The 20,895-nt window shown below is 45.9% G+C and overlaps 1 protein-coding gene across 1 annotated transcript in view; it reads left to right on the forward strand.

Annotated features, from left to right (window-relative positions):
- Positions 1–20,895, forward strand: part of LOC147445993 (uncharacterized) — an 83,383-nt gene that overhangs the window by 19,662 nt on the left and 42,826 nt on the right. The window lies entirely within an intron of this gene.

Here is a 20,895-nt window from a genome sequence, read left to right on the forward strand (position 1 = left end):
CCAGGAGCAACAGGTAATGATTTGTGTATGAGTTCTTCAAGTGTTCGCTACTGTATTTGTGTTTTGCACGTACTCTACCTCGCGTCATTTAGAGGAATAATCGATTAGAGCAATATAAATCGGAATATATGTAGGCCACCAAGAACAGATACTTCTGATGCATCACATTGGCAGAGAGCATCGAGAAGAAGTATTTGACCATCTCTGATGCGGCATGGGATGGGTGACATAGAGCATGGCGTCGGCGTTGTTCCATAAGTTGGTTGAGAAATGACTAAGTGATGGGTATTCGTGATGCGTCACATGGTGGGTGACAGAAGCATCGAAAAGGGAATATTCCATAGTCAGGAGGTATTCCGAGCTGAGTTAGAGTTGTGTAGAAGAAATGAGGCAAGCACTTTAAGGAAGATGAGATGCTTTCTCATAAAGGAGCATATGTTGGCATTTCATCTCTCTCTCTCTCTCTCTCTCTCTCTCTCTCTCTCTCTCTCTATGAGAGCTTGATGAGGGGAGAGGCTAGCCAATCTCAGAGATGGATCACAGATTTCTTTAGGGCCGACACTGGGCAGCCGGAGGAGCATCTACCACAGCAAAGCTCACATTCTCCTCACACTAGAGGCACACTGATCGACGAGCGACCGAGCTCGGGAGATCCAAACGCCCACGATTGCAAAGGACTACACAGCATCGATGGATGCTACAAGAGAGGATTCGGATCACTTTGGCCAGACATGCATGACGCTCGGTTAGATTACTTACCATGGAGGAGATTGATGAGATCCGCTAGCGACGGATGATGGACCTCCTGTGATTCAGATTTTCTGAGGATTGTACACCCTGCCCATTTTGTATGAGCTTCTACTCATATATCCCCACACACCCACGTTGTGTTGTATTAGCCCTCATTCACTACATCCACCCCCTATTCATATCCTGCACAGTTCTAGTTAGCTGCTTAGTTCACATCTAGCAGTTTAGGATTTTAGAGTAACCTTTTTTCAGTACCTTTTTATTTTTGGTATTCAGACATTGTATTAGATTCACCATGTTGTAATACTTTGGTCTCATAGGTCATTTTGGCCTTTTGAAGACTTTAATATAACATTTTATTTCATTTCTCTCTCTCTTTGGCGTGGGCAGCAAGCCAGCAGCTTTTCCCCTCTCTAGGTGCCCACTATTCCTCTAGTTTTTCTGACAAACCCTACTCTTGCCCGTCCCTAGTGACTATAAAAGCAACCTAGCACCACCCAAGTTTTGGGCAAGAGTTGGAGCAAGAAAACAAGGCGCCAGAGTTTCTACCCTGCTGCTGCAGATTTCAGCCACCTAGAAGAAGTTGCCGACGACCCCTATGGCTACCCCAAGTGCAGGAGTTGACGGCAAGACCAAGTAGGCAAGCTCCATCGCAAAGAAGTGCCTTCGAAGATTGTTTTCATTGTGACAAGCTGTTGTTTTTCTCTGTTTTCAGCCCATACACGTCGTAGATGGGGATGATTTACGAGAAGGAAAGCCGAGAGCACACCTCCTTTGTGTGTATGATTGAAAGAGGAGCTTCTTTGCATAGAGATCTCTTCCGGGAGTTGTTTTCCGAGAACCAAGTTGCTTTCCGAGTTCCAAGTCTTCTAAGGTGATGCTTTTCATGTTTTATGCTAAGTGTTTGTGTGCAAGTGCACTTGTGCACGAGGAAGTAGGAGTAGAGGAAGGCATGAGCCTTTGTAAGAGAAAAGCGCTTTGTGTAAACAAAGCCAGATCAGCCCAAGGGTTTCACACCCCGAGATTGGGAGTAGATCCATAGATCTAAGAGTGGTAGACTCTCGAGTTGGGTCAAGGAGTAGAGATTCTTGAGGAGGGACTTGATGTCTAGGATTGAGGAGCAAATGTCACAAACTGGTGACGTGGCATGGTGACACACACACACTCTCTCCTGAAGCAGTCCCGGAAATCACGGACAGCTAACGTGGCAATTACGTACGGAAAAAGCAGCTTTTGTGTGGGCTGGTTTCTACGCAAGAGAGAGAGAGAGAGCTTTTGAGGATTACTTGCTTTATTTTTAATTCCCAAGAGAGCTTGTGAGATTAACTGCTTTATTTTTGCAAGGCTTTTTATGGGTGGCTTTTGGGGCTGTGCTTTTGGCATCCCTTGTAAACCTTTATAAGTGTGGCTTGGGCTCCCACTCTGCAGAGCATCTGGACGCAGAGTCTGAGAGTGAGACCCTCCCACTCCCTTGTACTTTGTGCAATAGATTTAATACAAAAAGAAATACCGAAAGGGGCGCCAATTTTTAGGGCCAATACCTCTTGGCACGGAACTCGGCCGGGCCAGTGTCGAAACTAATTGTGAACTATTTTGAAGTGAATTCCTGTCGTGTCGCGGTGGATTCTTGACTTGGAGTGTCCAAGTCTGTTACAGCAAATGCTAAGATTTCTATGGGAGAGGCCTCTGGGAAGAGAGTCAGGACCAAGTTAAAGGGCGTTCCAGAGGTGAGAACCTTGGTTCTCGAGGATCCTGCGTCAGGAACAGAGGTTCATAGGATTAGGGTTTGGCCCTGAGATTAGGAAGTAGAGGCTCCTGAGCTCCATCAAGTCCGAGATCTAGAATGGACGTGGTAATTTGTTCGGTTCAAGTGCTCGTATAATGACTTCTCCCCAATAATAAAGATACTTTTTTTTGGAGGGAGGGGGGATCAACCCATCTTGTGGTCTCAATACTGTCTCACTCTTCTTCTCTCTCTCAATTTCTCTCTATATAAATTAGCTTCAATATTAAATGATAAAGTCTATTTATTAGAGTATATTTTATGTTGTTATTCGCTTCCATTTTTGACAGTGGTATCAAAGCAAGGTCTCTTCTCTTTCTCTACAAAGGAGGATGACTCTGGCAAGATACGGGAAGGAGCCATGACAAGCCAAGAGAGAAGCAAGGATGAGGAACTTCAGAACTTGCAATGAAAGCTTGCAGGGTTGGAAGATTTTTTCTCTCTGTAAGGAGTCAACAAGACATGGGATTCTTTGAGGAGGCGATGAGAGCATGATGCTCAAGAACCTAGAAAATTCGAGGAGCGGAATGCTCGAGATCCTTAAACGCCCAAAAGTGAGCCGAATTCTTCTATTTCAATTGAGAGAGTTTCAAAGACCTTTCTCTGTCATCCACAGTTCCACCTCACTCCTCTTTTAGAATGCCCATGAACATTAAGTCTAGAACCATAGCCAAGAAATCCCGCCATTCTTGGAAGGATATGAAGGTGGTCTCTCAATCTGAGAACACTGTAGTCAAGTTTGATACTTTTGACGGAGAGGAGATGTCCCAAAAGCTACCTCTTTCATTTGATAGTTTAAAGTTGCCTTTGCTGATGGTAATTTCTTAGAAGAGTCAAAGATGAGGTATGTGAGCAGCCTCAAGGGGACTGCGAAAACTTGGTGGTATATCAAAACGTCACAGGGAACTCAGGAAGGGAACTTGGACTCAATTCAAGGCCGAGCTTTTGGAGAAAAATTTTCCTCTCCACTTTGAGGAAGGCATCAGAGAAGATTGGGATTTGTTTGCCCAAAAGGAGACGAGCGAGTCATAGTATACGTGAACACGTCAACTCTTTCCTAGGTGGCTCCATCCTTGATCCTTTCTGATGGAGAAAAGATGAAGATGTTCAACGAAGGACTTTTACTCAAACTTTGTAGAAACATGAAGATGTATCTGCAAAATACTTTGCAACGGATGGTGGAGTTAGCAATGCAAGCTGAAAGTTTACACTATGAAGAATGTGTTCCCTTCAGTGGGATGAGAACCCTAGAGAAGGGAACGGTATTTTTATTGCCTCTCCTTGATGGATGTAGTGTTATCCCGAGGAAATTTTGGAGTAAAGGAATTCTATCTAAACTCCTAAGTTCTGCACAGAAGACCCTCAACTTTAAGTGAGAGGGGTAGCCTTTGATCAAAGTTATGTCTTTGAGGAAAACATAAAATGCATTTTTTCTTCTTTGATTTTTCACACAAGGTATGGATGTTTCTAACAAACACTGATCACTCTTGAGTGTTTATTAGAGTAGATTTGAGTTAGTAAATTGTGATAAACTGGTTTGACCAACCAATCTGGTGCACACGGGACTGCACAAGAGGGGAGTTACTCCGCTCCTTTGTCACAGATTACCTAGATGGAATAAAGTCACTGATTTTCCTTTGAATTTCAGGGATAATGATGGGATGATAGTATTTTGTTGAATGACTTTATGAAAGAAGTACTTCAAACTGGGAATTTCTGAAATTAATCTGCTACATGTTCTCTTACATGTGAGTAGCGTTCGAGTGCATGTTTGAAAGACGAAATGACTACAGCATTTTGGTCTTGTTTTCCGGAGAGATGAGATGGACATGATAGTGACAAGATTTAGTCAATTGAGATATCTTTGGAGATCAGTGACAGATCTAGGTGTGATTGCTAAATACGTTGCCGAATGATCATGATTCTCATCCAAGATCTCGATGGAAGTAGTGATGTGAATGTGATTTGAATGTTCAGTGTGAATTTAATGTGTGATTTATGAATTGCATGCTATGTGGATGTAATGTCTTGTGGGGATGGTCATGGGCATGGTTTTCTTGATTGAAATGTGACATGAAAAGATATGAATTAGATAGTAACCCGATTTAGTAGATCAAGGATATCCATAAAAAGGTCAGTGTGGTCTGGATGTGATCGCTTAATGGTTACAATGATCAGGATTTGTATTTGAGACCCTTGATAGAAATATAATTGATCAGACTGATGTCTTTGTAGAAGTGCTAGATTGGTTGAGTCTGGTGCATGAGTACATAGAGTCAGTTTCTACTGAAGAAAGTTTTCTGGCCTTTGGCTATTTTTGCATGTGTAATCGAGGGCAATTACAATTCTTTCAAGAGAGGGAAATGTCACAAAGTGATGACGTGGCAGATCGTACGGAACTGCTGACGTGACACACTGTATGACAGAAACTTTAAAACCACTAAACTTTGAACGAGAGAGAGAGAGAGAGAGAGAGAGAGAGAGAGAGAGAGAGAGAGAGAGAGAGAGAGAGAGAGAGAGAGACAGTTCCGCGCCCAGAAGCATTGGCCCCAAAGACTAGCGCCCCTTTCGATATTTCTTTATCATTGATCATTGCAAAGTACTACTTCCGAGGGACCTTTGCCCTCAGACTCTGTGTCCAGATGCTCTACAGAGTGAGGCCCCAGGGGCTCTTATAAACAATACAAGGGATGCCCAGAAGCAGAGCCCCAAAAGCAGAGCATCTATGTCCAGATGCTCTGCAGAGTGAGGCCCCAGGGGCTCTTATAAACAATACAAGGGATGCCCAAAAGCATAGTCCCAAAAGCAATCAGGTTCAAAAGCACTAAACCCAAAAGCATCTGCTCTCAAAAGCTCCTTCAAAAGCGGCCAGCAGCTAGCAACGCAAAATGCGGAAATCCGTACAACCTGCCACGTCACCACGAGTAGCACAATTTACGAAAATCTCCCTCGAAGGTACTTTATGCTCCGAAGCTGGGATTTCATCTTATGTTTGTGCATGAGGTGTGTAAGCTAGGCATGGAGGTGATTTTTACAGAGGATGCGGTATCTATTGGGGATCGAGACTTTGGCAAGGAGGTTAGAGGGGGCTCAGTGGAGAACGGACATGCTCTTTCTTCAGCAATCAAGATATCTATTGGTGATCTTTGGCATTACAGATTTGGTCATTTGAACAATGATGCTCTTCGACTTGCTTTTCGTGAGCAGATGCTTACAAGCTTACCATATGTTGCACGTAAGCATGGGAAATGCATTACTTGCATTCATGGGAAGCAACATCGAGATGCTATTCAGAGGCTTACTACACGCCGAGTCATTGCTGCTTTGGAGTTGGTTCACACCGACCTTTGTGGACCTAGGTCCTATGCAGACTCCTTGCCTTGGAAAAGCTCTCTATTTCATGTTGCTAGTGGACGATTTCAACTGCTTTACTTGGGTATATTTTGTACAACACAAGTCCGCGGCATTTGGCCTCTTCAAGAATCGGCGTGCTCTTGTGGAGAGGGAGAGCAATAAAGTGTTGAAGACTATTCGGTCGGACAAAGGTGGAGCATTCATTCAGTTTTGTACAGACAATGGCATCAAGTGAGAGCTTGTGAATACTGGATTGCCTTCAGAGAATGGAGTTGTGGAGCGGAAGAGTAGGACAGTGGTTGAGATGGCACGGACTATGCTTGAGCATAGAGACCTCCCAAACTCTCTATGGACGGAGGCAGTTGCGACGGCAGTTCATACCATAAATTGATTTCTTGTTGGGGGTAAATGCCCTAACGTCACTTCCGATCTCCTTCGGACGGCTTCCACCGCGTAGCTTTGCAAATATATTTTTTACATATTTTTAGCCCACCATTTTGGGCATGTACAAGAATTACCTCATTTTATTGACCTTTGGGCCACTTGGACTATTTTCAAAGGTTTCACATTGTCCAAGTGATCAAATGGCCCATTTTAATAAAAGATTCCCAAAAACCTCATCACTTGAGTTTTTGGACTTCTAAAAACTTACGTTGCTCTCTCCTGCAGCAAGCGCTCAACCCTCTTTCTGCCTCTCTGCACTCCACCTACGTGCACGCACTTTGACAGACTTGGACACTCCAAGTTAAGAATCAACCGCGACAGCACCAAATAACCACTTCAAAACAAGTCATAGATCACAATAGATGTACACTGGCCCGGCGGAGTTCCGTGCCTAGAGATATTGGCCCCAAAGACAGGCGCCCCTTTCGGTATTTCTTTGTATATTAATCAAATCAAAGTACAAGAGAGTGGCTAGGGTTTCACTCTCAGACTCTGCGTCCAGATGCTCTGAAAAGTGAGGCCCTCACCACTAATTTAAAGGTTACAAGGGATGCCCAAAAGCAGAGCCCCAAAAGCTTTTTAAAATAAAAAGCATCAGTTCTCTCTCTCTCTTAGAGAGTCTTTTCTCTTTTTTTTATTAAAAAAAAAGCAAAATTCTCGTCGCTCATCATTTTCAAAAATTAAAAAAAAAATTTAAAAAAATAAAATTCAGCCTCCGCGATTTCCAAAAATTAGGGTTTGCAGGAATTTTAGGGTTTCTGGCAGAAATTAGGGTTTCTGTTGTCCACCACGTCATCACTTTGTGACATACCCCCCTCTTGAAAGCATTGTAATCGACCGCGATTACGCCTGCAAAACCGACAAAAGCCATAAACCGTCTTAGCAGACACTGACTGTTAGTACCTATGTACTAGAAACACACATCTAGCACATGTATAAAATCGACAGTCACATCAGACGACATCACAGGACATCACATGACATTCAACATTCATTCGGATCTTAGACCATGATTTATCGGCAATGTAGCTAGCAATCACATCTAGGTCCAATCGGGACCTCATCGATGTCCGATTGACTAACCCCTATTGCAACCATGTCTATTCGAGATCAATCAGACCAAAATGTTGCAGTCATTTCGGCTATCAGTTCCTGCACTCAAGAGAAGTCAAGAACAAATCAGTATCATTATCAGGAATTCCATTTCATAAAGTCATCCAGTAGAATACTGTGAGCTCTCAGTATCCCTGAAGCTCAGAGAGACATCAGTGACTTTAGTATCAAAACCGAGGCATCTGTTGACAAAGGAGCGGAGTAACTCCCCTCTTGTGCATCCCACTGCACCAGATCTTCGGCCAAGCTGAATTTATGGGTTCCGTTTGGAGTAGACTATGCTAAACCAAAACATCGAGGTAAAGTTTCACAATCCGAGGAGTATCTGCTAGGTCCTCCTCCTCCATCCACTTCGCATCAAATGCAGGAAAGTTCTTGAACTAAACCAAGAACCGCCTTCGGACTTTACCTTTCTTCGTATCGTTATGTGCCAAAATCTTTCAGGAACAAGGATCTCCTCGTTTTCTTCCACTTCGGGTTGCTCATCAGGCTCCCCATCATCAGGCACATCACCCTTAACAGGGTTCAAGACACTCACATGCAATGCATTAGGAATCCTCCAAGTATCTGGCAGTTTCAATCGGAAGGAGACATCATTTATCTTGTCAGTGATCTGGAAAGGTCCGTAGTATCGCATACTAAGCTTTGGAAAAAGCCTCTCCTTTCCCTTTTTCTTTCGTAGGCGTGCCTTCTCAAAAGTAAGAGCACCCAATCATCCTCCTTCAATTTCAAGTCACGACGATGGCTATCCGCTGCCTTTTTCTGTCGTTCTTGAGAATCCTGCAAAGTCTCGCGAACCTTGGCAAAAGCCGTATCCAAATCTCGCGAATGTTCATCCGCTTCAAATATCTAATCTTTCGTGCTCAGGAAGGATGGAACCTTCGTAGCACTTTCAACAATCTCACATGGCGTCTTCCCCGTCGAAGAGTGTATCGTGTTATTGTAGGCAAATTCCACCAAAGGTAAGTTCTTTTCCCATTGAGTCTTCTGATCCGAGATACAAGACTTCAATAAATCTAAAATCACTGAATTGGCAATCTCAAATTGCCGTCAGTCTGCAAGTGGAACGATGACGAGAACTAACCGCGTGCCAATGTTCTCCCAAATTGCCTTCCAAAACAAACTCATAAATCTGGGGTCTCTGTCGAAGACAATCGTCTCAGACGTGCCATGTAATCGGAAAATCATCGTTATCATTCTGTGTTCTTGGGAGATCAAAAATGAAATCCATTGCAATACTTTCCCAGGGGTGGGTGGGTATGGGTAAAGGCTGTAACAATCCGTGTGCCTTATGCCTGTCAAACTTGACCTTCTGGCATACTGAGCAACTGCGCACAAACTCTTTCACATCCTTTTTGAGTCTCGGCCCAAAGAAGTATCTCTCTACCCCTTTCATGGTGGTAGCAATTCCGTGGTGACCCGTAAAAGGTGGACAATGGCATTCAGTCATAACCTTTTCCCTCAACGGCTGTGTAACGCACAACATAGTCTTTTTCATCAAGTAGCCTTCCCGAAGGGAGTATCCAGCTACTGTCTCCCCATCCCGTATCCGTGTGAAAATATCTGCAAAATCTGTATCTGTGGCATACTGATCGACCATATCCTCGAAGCTCCTATGATGTATCGCGGAAATAGCCAGAACCAACAGTTTCCGAGACAAAGCATCTGCCACCACATTCTTCTGTCCCTGCACATGGACAATCTGGAAGTGGAACTGTGACAAGATGTTCGCCCACCGCATCTGCTTTTACGAAAGCTGCTTCTGTGACAAGAAGTAGCGCAAACTCTGATGGTCTGTAAAGACAGTAAAATCCGCTCCGAGTGGGTAATGCCGCCACTGAGTAAGAGCATGGATAACCGCCAATAGCTCTTTCTCATAAATCTGTGCTATCATCTCCGGCCTAGAGAACAAACGGCTCTCGTAAGCTATGACATGGCCTTCTTGCATCAAGACCGCACCCAGACTACGACCACAAGCATCACAATATACTTCAAATGACTTCTGCTAGTCCGACAAAGTCAAAATAGGTCCCGTAGTCAATTCTCTTTCAATGTCCGAAAGGCAGTCACCTCTGTGGGTCCCCACGAAAAAGGTACTCCTTTCTGTGTCACGGTATGCAAAGGGGAAGCAACCTCTGCAAACTTTCGTATGAACCGCCTGTAGTACGAACACAGTCCCAAGAAGCTTCTAACTTCATGGACATTCCTCAAATCGGGCCAATCACGGATAGTCTCTATCTTGGCCGGGTCCATTTGCACTCCTGCTGCTGCTGACACAATGTGTCCCAAAAAGTGTATCTCTGATAGGAAAAATTCACTTTTCTTTGCATTAATCACTAACGTGTGATCTCGTAATGCCTGAAAGACTTGAAGCAGATGATCTTTGTGTTCTACCTCATTCTTGGAGAAAACAATGATGTCGTCAAAGAAAGTGCTAACAAATAGCGTGTACTCTCGAAAAATCATGTCCATCATCCGGTTAAATGTCGCAGGAGCATTGGTTAAGCCAAAAGCCATCACCAAAAACTCAAATAACCCACAAGTCGTCCGAAAAGCTGTCTTGTAGACATCTCCTGGCGCTATCCTGATCTGATGATATCCACTCTTCAAGTCAATCCTTCTAAAGCACGAGGATCCCTGTAACCTGTCCAGTATATCATCGATCCTAGGAATCGGAAATCTGTTCTTGATGGTGATTTTGTTGAGAGCGCTATAATCGATGCACATTCTCCACGATCCGTCTTTCTTCAAAACCAACAAAACTGGAGAGCAATACGGTGAAGTACTAGGCTGGACAAGACCCTTTTCCAAGAGGTCTTTCACTGGGTTCATAATCTTTTCATTTTGTACTCGGCTCACACGATAAGGTGGCCGATTCGGTGGCGTGCTTCCAGGTATCAGATCAATGGTTTGATCTTCAGGCCCTCTGAAAAGCAATCGGCATGAGTGTGGAAAAAAATCTTGGCGTTCTTTTGATCAGGTCAAAACATATTCAACCTTTATCCAGCGTTCAGTTCTCTCCCAAAAGAATGAGTAAGAAACTGAAGTTTATCAAGTACAATCTCTAAGCCCTTCATTTATCAAAGTCGCTTTCTTAGCCCGGTAGTCAACCACGGCGCAGTTCTTGTGGTACCAAGGGATCCTGAGTAGAACGTCACTCGTGTGCCCTGAACACCCCTGTCATTGCAAACGAAGTTTGCCAATGCTCGGTGTAATGGCAACATCCCATTCGGGTGCCAGTCGAACTACGTCCGCCTGTGGCGTCAATCTGTCGGGCGTAATTCCAAATCGAGCCGCCAATTCCAAGTGAAAAGAAGTTGGCCTTGGCTCCTTCAAAAGAGCTTCCTGATCCTTCACTTTGCCCCAAAAGCGGCAAAGTTTGTACTTTCATTCATTAGATTCGGTGCAGGTCCCACGCCATGTGGTACTAGTTCTGCTTTTCTATCTGCCTTTTCTGCCACATTCCTTAGCTGCTCTCGAACTCTGAGACCTGTCGTCGTCTTTATCATTCTGTTCTTTCTGTGCCTTGTTAGGGCACTTCGCGGAGATATGTCCCTGCTCCCGCATCCAAAGCACTTCCCCTCTCTGATGAAGCGAGCTCTCTCCTCAGGAGTAAGCTTGGGTCGTGCATCATTTTTCTCTGGGTTGCTCTTTTTCTTTCTACTTTCATTCCCAGAAGTCGTTTGGCTCGTTGTGTCATGGCCTCATCTGTGGGGTAGGTCAGACTGCCAGAGTGAATGGCAAAGCCCCGCTTCGCATGACTCATCAACTCCTGAATAGAAGCTAACTTCTGTTCCAAGCAGTGATCTCGGATCTCTGTAGGTAGACCCAAGGTAAACCGCTCAATCTGTTCTCTGAACGAGATCTTCTTGAATGAAGAGGCTGGTAGAAAAGAGCTCCAGAATCTTTTACAATAAGCATTGATTGTATCTTTCTTGGTCATCCGAAGATGGTTCCAAGCAGCTCGTACATCTCGTTCATATTCTTGCGTCAACCAAGAAGAAATAAAAAGCTTCTTAAATTTTAGCCATTTAACTGGCGCACTCTTGTCAAAAGAAGCGTGGACCACCAAGTACGAGCATTCCCCTTAAGGTAAGAGGTAGCTCTCCGAATCTTAGAGTGCTCTGAATAGCGTCCTCCCGCGAAAGCGATGTCAAACTACTGTATAAAAGACAAAGCCTTCGAAGCATCTGAGTATCCTGAAAAGTATCAAACTTGATCGAGTGGCCACCTTCCTTAAACTCTCGGACTTTCTTGCTTTTATCTTCGAGAAAGTCATACTGGTTGGCTTTGTAAAAATTCTTCTTGTTCGTATAAAACTTTCCGTCATCGGAATCTGAGCTGTCTGTAGAGGAGTCCTCAGTAGAACTGTCAGTCTCTAGGCGAGATGTAGCCTTCTTTGCCTTTTTCTTGCCCTTTCCGAAGCTTTGTTTCTTGCTTCGCTTTTTACCTTTTCTGTCTTCTTTGCTCGAATCCGAGGAGCTAGAAGAACTATCAGAAGAAGAAGAAGAAGAAGAAGAAGAACTGGGTACTCCTTCAAATCAAACACGCTTCTTCTGTTTCTTTGCCTTGTCAAAAGTCGACTGACGACCCAAATAACCTGGAAAGTCAATGCTTTTCTTCTGCTTTTTGCTGTGCTTTTTGGCTTTCTTTTGTGCGTCAAAAAGCTGAGCAATCCGTGCATCAACCACGTTCTCCAGTTCCTTCTCCGTATATTTTCTTGGAGGCAAAAGGTTTCTTGAGAGCGGGTTTCGGGAGTGGGGTTGTGGTTCTCTGCCACTCCATCTGTACCTCTTCCAAAGAGGTCTGGTTCATATATTTTGCCATCTTCGGGTCCTTGGCAAAATTGAGCATCATCTTTGTTGCATCGCCGATCAACTGGCGACGCTCCATCTCTCGCCGCTCCGCCTAAGTAGGCCAAGGCGGGCCATACTCTCTACCAGAATCTTCGTTGTGATCCCAGCCCGCATCTCCAGATACAGAGGGAGTCGACTGATCATTGCCTGAAGCCATAGGTGCCGCGGAATAAAAAAATCGGGGATCGGATTTCCCGTAGAAGAGAAATCGGCCGTGCTCTGATACCACTGTAACAGACTTGGACACTCCAAGTCAAGAATCAACCGCGACAACACCAAATAACCACTTCAAAACAAGTCACAGATCACAATAGATGTACACTGGCCCGGCGGAGTTCCGTGCCTAGAGATATTGGCCCCAAAGACTGGCGCCACTTTCGGTATTTCTTTGTATATTAATCAAATCAAAGTACAAGAGAGTGGCTAGGGTTTCACTCTCAGACTCTGCGTCCAGATGCTCTGAAAAGTGAGGCCCTCACCACTAATTTAAAGGTTACAAGGGATGCCCAAAAGCAGAGCCCCAAAAGCTTTTTAAAATAAAAAGCATCAGTTCTCTCTCTCTTAGAGACTCTTTTCTCTTTTTTTTATTAAAAAAAAAAGCAAAATTCGTGTCGCTCATCATTTTCAAAATAAAAAATAAAAAAATTCAGCCTCCGAGATTTTCGGAAATTAGGGTTTCTGGCAGAAATGAGGGTTTGCAGGAATTTAGGGTTTCTAGCAGAAATTAGGGTTTCTGCTGTCCGCCAAGTCATCACTTTGTGACACACTTTGTTGCCCAAACTTACCCAACTTGGGTTCCCGAACCTTCTCTTTTAACTGGTAGCAGAGCCTCATGCAAATTCCTCATGAGGAGTTTGTCGCGAACAGCTGAGGATTGCCGCTCTACATCCTCGAGAAGCTTTCTCTCCCATTTGACGAAGTTTTCATCGCGGGTAGTCTCTCCGACAAGGAAATTTGTAAACAAAGGTGTTTTTAATCCATTTTTGGACAAATTTTAGCATTTATAGGTCAATTTTAGCAATGAAAATCAGGCATTTTGATGCACATAGCTTGCACATTTATCAATTTGTGGTTTGTGCACCTGCAATTGTGAAAATCCCCGAATTTTTTGGTGAGAAATTCGAAAATTCAGCATGTTGTAATTTTTTGCCGAAAATTTCAAAAATTAATAAATTTTAGAAAATTCGAAGGGGAGCTTCTATAAGTGTTGTAATACCTTTGTGGCACTTTTTTTTGCAAAAAGTTTTCAAAAATGAATGAAATTTTCGCAAATTACTAATTTCTGAAATTTTTTCAGAAATTTAATTTTCAGTTTTTTGTGCACAAAAGTGATAATATAGCCTCCTTCTCTTCGGACGTGAAGAATCTCTTCGAAATCAAGAGATTGAGGGCACTGGATCTGATTTGTGGATAGAGAGAATGCAAGGCAACCTTTAGCTATGATAGATGAGGCGTGGTTAAATCTAAATAAGAAGGCTATTGCGTATGTAAAAATGGTTGTTTCGGATGGCGCACATCATCGCATCAGCAAGAGATTGAGACTGACAGATTTAGGAGAGTACCAACAGAGGCCAGGATATGCTGGTTGTGTCATATAGAGCCAGAGAAAGATTTACATCACATTTTTCATTGCCCGGTATACTATGAGATACGAGACTGCTTTCATCGTCTATTCAGAGAGGGCTTTAGACCATTGGCTAGAGTCATGAGATATCAAGATCAGAGATGCCTCGGGTTGTTTTTGCTAGAGCTGCGTAGATACAAGGAGAGAACCGTAAGGGAACGGTGGTTGCACTAGATTAGGGTTAAAGGTTGCACCATGTTCCTAAAGGCCCCCAATAGGAACAGAAGTCTGGGAGGGTTTTCGGTTAGAGGCTCTTGCACTTTCTGATGCCGGAGGAGGGGGTACCACCTAGGGCATCAGAGGGGGCAACATGTAGTTTAAGAAGTGTCGTAAGCTTTACAGCATCGAGAGATTCTGCCGAGGATGCTGCGAAGCTTGTCGAGAAGAAACTGTAGATACTCTATAGAATCCAAGAACGCCATTGTGCTCTGTCTGTTCTATTTGAACAGACTTTGGACGCTTCAAAACAATTGAAATGAAAGAGATGCACGACACATGAGACACGGAATGGCAGAGTTCCATCCGAAGAGAGCATTGGCCCCAACGTGCTTGTGTTGGTGTGAATGGTGGTGCAGCCAAAGTTGGTCGACCGAAGAAGATTGCATGGGCAGGTATGTACAGGCTAGCAGATACAGGGCAAAGGGCTAGAGCAGCTACAAAGATCCTGGGCTGACAGGTAGTAGCGGATATGTATGACTGATGCGGTTTACATGCCAAGAAGGGCTCCAAAAGAGGCTAATTTGGGTGGCAGATGAAGGAGGTTCAAGGTGCAATCTTTGGGCCTAGATATGTAGAGCTTGAAGTGCTGAAGGAGCAGGTCCAGACGGCTCATCAAACAGAGCTACGGAGCCCAAAGTATTGGAGTTTGAAGGTGCAGTGCGTTGTAGATCCTCGTCGGGCAAGGCAGCTGGGGACAGGTGGCCCAAGTGGATGTCAGTGTATAAACGCGTGGTGCTCGAGTTACGGAGCATACCCGTCTTTTCAGATTGCAGATTGGAGCTACGGATTGCAAGTTATGGCCATCTAAAGTTTTGCTGGGGGTTGGGTTGATCGCATGGGGATTCGTGCCATTTGGCATTTTTTGGGCTCGACAGGGTTCGAGTAGATAGAGCATACAGTGTGGAGTCAGTAGGGATTGACGGTTCATGATTCTGAGCCTCGAGCGCCAAGTTACGGCCTGATGAAGTTGAGAGCATTTGGCGGTATTGATCTTATAGATGATTTTTTTTTGGTTTTGGCGGCCTCGGTTCGAGGTCTTCCCAGATTCCAGATAAGGTGGGGGTTATGCGGCTTGAAGCCGGAAGCAAGCAGTCTCGGCTGGGCTTCGCAAATCGGGAATCGGACCAGCAGATGGCAGTTGGCAAGCAGGGCAAAGAGGTTGGATTATTTGGGGGTTTTTTTTCATAGTTACCAGGACCGGGAACGGGGGACAGGAACGGGAGGGTCCGGAATGGGAATGGAACAGGGAGGAGAAGGGGGGACCGGAACGGTCAACTAAAGTAATGTTTGAATTACCTCCATTCAGCTTAGTCCTAAACAACCCCAAAACTGCCCGCAAATCTGCCCCCAAACCTGCCCGCAAACTGTCCCAAATATGTCTCGCAAATATGCCCCCAAATGCCTACTTCTGCCCGTCCCGCCCCGCGTTCTACCATTCCGTGTCACGTTCTGCCCCATCACCCCTCGTTCCGGAACACCGTTCTGGTTACACCCTGTTCCGGAACGGTGTTCGGTTTCTGACTCCATTTGGGAACAGGACTCGTCCGGAACACCGTTTTCGAACGTTTCGGCTGCTTTCCGCCCATTTCCTATCACGCTGGTTTTTTTAAAAAGCCTTTTTGAAAATTTTTGAAGGCTTGGAGGTGAGGGCTCTAGAGGCCGCCACGTGGCGCTGCCTTAGTCCATATGCGCAGCTCGAGTCCCTTGGAGGAGTCTTTATATAGTGCAGTGTGGCCACTATTCGTGTGTACAAGGGAGAAGGGAGAGCTCTCCCACCCTTTGGGCTATGGCGATGGCGCCATGGGCGCTGTTTATGTTGTGCGCAGTGGCGCGCTGGCGCAGTCAGGCGGTTTTTAGCTGGCGGTGGCCGGCGGTTGGCAACGTTCATTGGCTCTGGACGAGCGGCAGGCGGGGATGATGTGGCGGTTCGCCCGGTTGGGGCAGTTCACACGCGCCCATAGGGGCCAAGCTTTTTTGAGGGGAAGGAACCCCCCACTAGCGATATCGCTGGTGCCATGGGGGGGGGGGGTGTCCTACGATAGTTGGCACAGAGGGGGAAAGAGGGCAGATCCAATGCAAAGAGAGAGAGAGAGAGAGAGAGAGAGAGAGAGAGAGAGAGAGAGAGAGAGAGAGAGAGAGAGAGTTTAAAGATTCCCCAAGGGGGGTTCCATATGCAAAAAGGGCGAGTTCAAAGGGCCCAGAGGGCAATCCAAAGCGGGCATTCCAAGCAGCCAAACAATGTGAAGTGTCTACCATGCAAGAGTTTCCAAAAAAAGTAAGCCAAATGCAAGCAATGCAAGGAAAATTCTAAAAGGGGCTCACGTTGAAGTGCACGAGCTGGGAATGCTCCCATTGTTTTCTTTTTGAGGTCTTTGAGCCACCCCTATAAAAGGGGATGAACATGATTTTTCATGGGCTTTTTGCCAATGCTGCTTTTTGCGATTAGGCTTCTTGGCCATTGTGCTCTTTAGCCGAGGATTGTGCCGGCTCAAGGCTTTTTTGTATGGTTGTGTTGGTGATAGAAGAATCCCTCATTGCTGCTTCTTGGTGTCAATTCCCCCTCCCCCCTTCTCTTCTTTGCTTGTGTGCGTGTGTTTTCGGGCGTGTGTGTCCCCCCGAGGTTTGTCGTGCAAAGAGAGATATAGAGAGGTTGTGTGCGTGTGGAAGGCTATGAATTGGGCAAAGCGGAATGATTGGGTTTGTTTGGTGCATCGCAAAGCGTGTGTGCGTATGGTCGTGTGCAGGCGGTGGTTTGCTTGCGGATAGTGTCGAGTTTTGAAGTTGAACTCTAGTGGATTAGGGCGCTATGTAAACCCTGGGCTATAGTGAAGCATTGTGTTGTGTGCTGGGTGTGTTCTCCTTTCCCCCTCTCCATCTACTGGTGCCCCCACGGAGGAGTTGTCTGATGCTCCTATTTGAGGTTTCAAGCAAGGTTTTGTAGCCGACGAAACGGTTGGCTGATGGTCGAAGTGTTCGGTGGTAGAGTTTGAAGCTAGCAGAGATGGTAGAGCCAAGTTTTGGTCCCATATTTACGGGCGTTGAAGATCCTGAGGATTGGTTAGCGGATTTCGAGTTATGGCTGCTGTCGATGCATATGTTGATGGATGCGGAGAAGTTGCAGACGGTGCCGTTGTTGATGCGCGGACGGGCCAAGATTTGGTTCAATGGTTTAAAGGGCAGGGATCGAGGAGCATGGCAGGAGTTGCGAAATCAGATTCTGGAGCGGTTTCGAGAGGTGGTTACTGCAAAGGAAGCTGGTGCAAAGCTAAAGGCGGTACGCTAGGATGTGAGTAAGGATTTTTCTATTTTCATTGAGCAGTTTGAAGCGTGTTGGAGGCAATTAGAGGTTGCTATTGGGGTAAAGGGCAATCGCTGTTTGAAGCTGTCGAAGTTGCTAGAGTGCTTGCATCTGAGGATTAGAGAAAAGGTGGAAGACGGTGCGGATACATATGAAGACATGGTCTATCTGGCCAAGATGAAGAGCAGAAAGGTAAAGCGGAAGCTGGAATTTGGCGTGTTGAATCATGCAGATTATGTGCCCGTTGCGAAGGTTGCAAAGTGTTCTTTGGTCCGACCAAAGGCAGTTCCAATTGTTCGAAATGCAGAGCCTATGGAGGTAAGGCCTATGGTTGGTTATGTTCCTTGGAGGTTTCCAGTTTGTGGTGTGCATGTGCCGAGGGTGGACGAGCTTGTCAATGAGAAGAAGCCCCATATCGAGGTGAACCAAGGTGCAAAAGTGGTAGAAGATGTTGAGGTTCTACTGTGGATTAAAGAGGTAAAGCCTGTTCTTGTGGAAAGTTTGCATGAAAAGGTAGTAGAGTGCAATCAGGTTGCGGATACCGAGGGTTCAGAAGCAGGTGGAGAAAGTGATCAAAGTCATGAAGATGATCAAATATTTGTGGAGCAGCAAGCGGATGAAGATGCAGATACGGAGTCGGTATATGATGCCGGTGATGATGAAGATACAAGCTCAAGTTGTTGCGAGACAAGCGAGGAGGATAGAGTGGATGTGTCCACATCCTATGGCGGAGAAACGGAGTTTGACGAACCTGAGCTGGTAAAGGTAAAGCTGCCTTATTATATGTTTGGTGATATGGTGATAGCTAATGTTCAAGAAGAGCAGGGAACGGAGCAAGCCGATGTGTTTGATGGAGACCAAGTGGAGGAGTCTATGCCCACCAATGGAGTTATATAGAAAGAGACGGTGCAGATTCTTGCAGCAAGGGATGAAGTGGCCCTACCCATGGATGATGATCAGGAGGATGCAGTGTGGGGAGAATTTCTCTCTACCTTGGCAGAGCATGATGCAGCGATAGAAGAGGTGATTGAAGCACAAGCAGCTAAAGCTGAGAGGTAAGTGGAGTTGATTGATCTTGAAGAGCAACTGGTTACAGCAGGAGGGAGGAGGGCTGGATGATGCTGGAATCGAGTGTGTGGCCAAAGAGGAGGTTGGGTTGCCAAAGACGGTGGAGATTCCGACACAGCAAACATGTCCAGTGGTGGATAAAGGAGAATCCCAGACAGTGGCTTTGCTTCCATTGAAGGTATGTGAGCTATGGTTGATGAATATGGTGGTAGATAGAGCTATGTGGTGGATGACTCAATAGATACAAGGGTCTATGGTCGAGGCCTTCACTTTACTTGGTTGGAAGGGAGGGTCAGACATGTGTTTGAGCTTGTTGTTAGGTACATGTTTTTTGGATGGTGGTATGCTTGGTGCTGCTCGGTATGGAGTAGACAGTTTGCAAATGAATGCATGGAGTGTTGAAGGCAGGCTATGGGCAGCCTATATACATGATGGGCTACGTGCTTGGGTACGGCACTATGGTGAGCATGTACAAATGGGTGGACGACACCAATTGCACGTGTTTGATCCACGCGGAAGTTATCTGATGCAGGGGGTGGGGCAACCCACTTGAAGGTTTGGCAGTAGGATGCAATAAGACTATGTGTATATGGTTTTGGTTTTCTCATAGTGTGTGCCAGGTTTTGCAGTTAGAAGTGGAATAAAGCTCTTTTTTGGTTGAGCATAAATGCTTAACTGGGGGGTGGGCAATGATGGTGCAGCCAAAGTTGGTCGATCATAGAAGATGGTGGGCAGGTATGTACAGGCTAGCAGATGTAGGGCAAAAGGATAGAGCAGCTAAAAAGATCCTGGGCAAACAGGTAGCAGCGGATATGTATGGATGATGCGGTTTACAAGCCAAGAAGGGCTCCAAAAGGGGCTAATTTGGGTAGCAGATGAAGGAGGTTCAAGGTGCAATCTCAACACCTAGATATGTAGAGCTTGAAGTGTTGAAGGAGCAGGTCCAGACGGCTCATCAAGCAGAGCTACGGAGCCCAAGATATTGGAGTTTGAAGGTGCGATGTGTTGCAGATCCTCGCCGGGCAAGGCAGCTGGGGACAGGTGGCCCAAGTGGATGTCAGTGTATAGACGCATAGTGCTCGAGTTACGGAGCATACCCGTCTTTTCAGATTGCAGATCAGAGCTAGGGATTGCAAGTTATAGCCATCTGAGGTTTGGTCGGGGGCCGGGTTGGTGCCCAGTTGACCGCATGGGGATTCATACCATTTGGCATTTTTTGGACCTCGATTGGGTTCAAGCAGATAGAGCATACAGTGTGGAGTCAACAGGGATTGACGGCTCGTGATTATGAGCCTCGAGCGCCGAGTTACGGCCTGATGAAATTGGGAGCATTTGGCGGTAGTGAGCCTACATATGATTTTTTTTTGGTTTTGGCGGCCTTGGTTCGAGGTCTTCCCAGATTCTAGTGGGGGATATGCGGCTTGAAGCCGGAAGCAAGGAGTTTCGGCCGGGCTTCGCGGATCGGGAATCGGATCACTAGGTGGCACTTGGCAAGCAGGGCAAAGAGGTTGGATTATTTGGGGTTTATTTTTTTAAAAGCCTTTTTGAAATTCTTTGAAGGCTTGGAGGTGAGGGCTCTGGAGGCCGCCACGTGGCGCTGCCTTAGTCCCATACGTGGAGCTCAAGGCCCTTGGAGGACTCTTTATATAGTGCAGTGTTGTGGCCACTATTCGTGTGTACAAGGGAGAAGGGAGAGCTCTCCAACCCCATGGGCTATGGCGATGGCACCATGGGTGCTGCTTATGCTGTGTGCAGTGGCGCGCTGGCACAGTCGGGCGGTTTTTAGCTAGCGGCGGCCGGCAGTTGGCGGCGTCCGGTGGCTCTGGACAAGCGGCAGGCGGAGATGATGTAGCTGTTCGCCCTACTGGGGGAGTTCACACACGCCCATAGGGGCCAAGCTTTTTTGAGGGGAAGGGAAACCCCCACTAACGATATTGCTAGTGCCATGGGGGGGTGTCCTGCGACTGTTTGCAGAGAGGGAGAAAGAGGGCAGTTCCAATGCAGAGAGAGAGAGAGAGAGTTTAAAGATTCCCCAAGGGGGGTGCCATATGCAAAAAGGGCGAGTTCAAAGGGCCCAGAGGGCAATCCAAAGCGGGCAGTCCAAGCAGCCAAACAATGTGAAGTGTCTACCATGCAAGAGTTTCCAAAAAAAGTTAAGCCAAATGCAAGCAATGCAAGGAAAATTCTAAAAGGGGCTCAAGTTGAAGTACACGAGTTGGGAAAGCTCCCATTTTTTTCTTTTTTGGGTCTTTGAGCCACCCCTATAAAAGGGGATGAACATGATTTTTCATGGGCTTTTACAAATGCTGCTTTTTGCCATTAGGCTTCTTGGCCATTGTGCTCTTTAGCACGAGGATTGTGCCGGCTCAAGGCTTTTTTGTACGGT

This window comes from Adiantum capillus-veneris, chromosome 12 (assembly GCF_014529385.1).
Source record: "Adiantum capillus-veneris isolate H3 chromosome 12, ASM1452938v2, whole genome shotgun sequence".
Taxonomy (NCBI): domain Eukaryota; kingdom Viridiplantae; phylum Streptophyta; class Polypodiopsida; order Polypodiales; family Pteridaceae; genus Adiantum; species Adiantum capillus-veneris.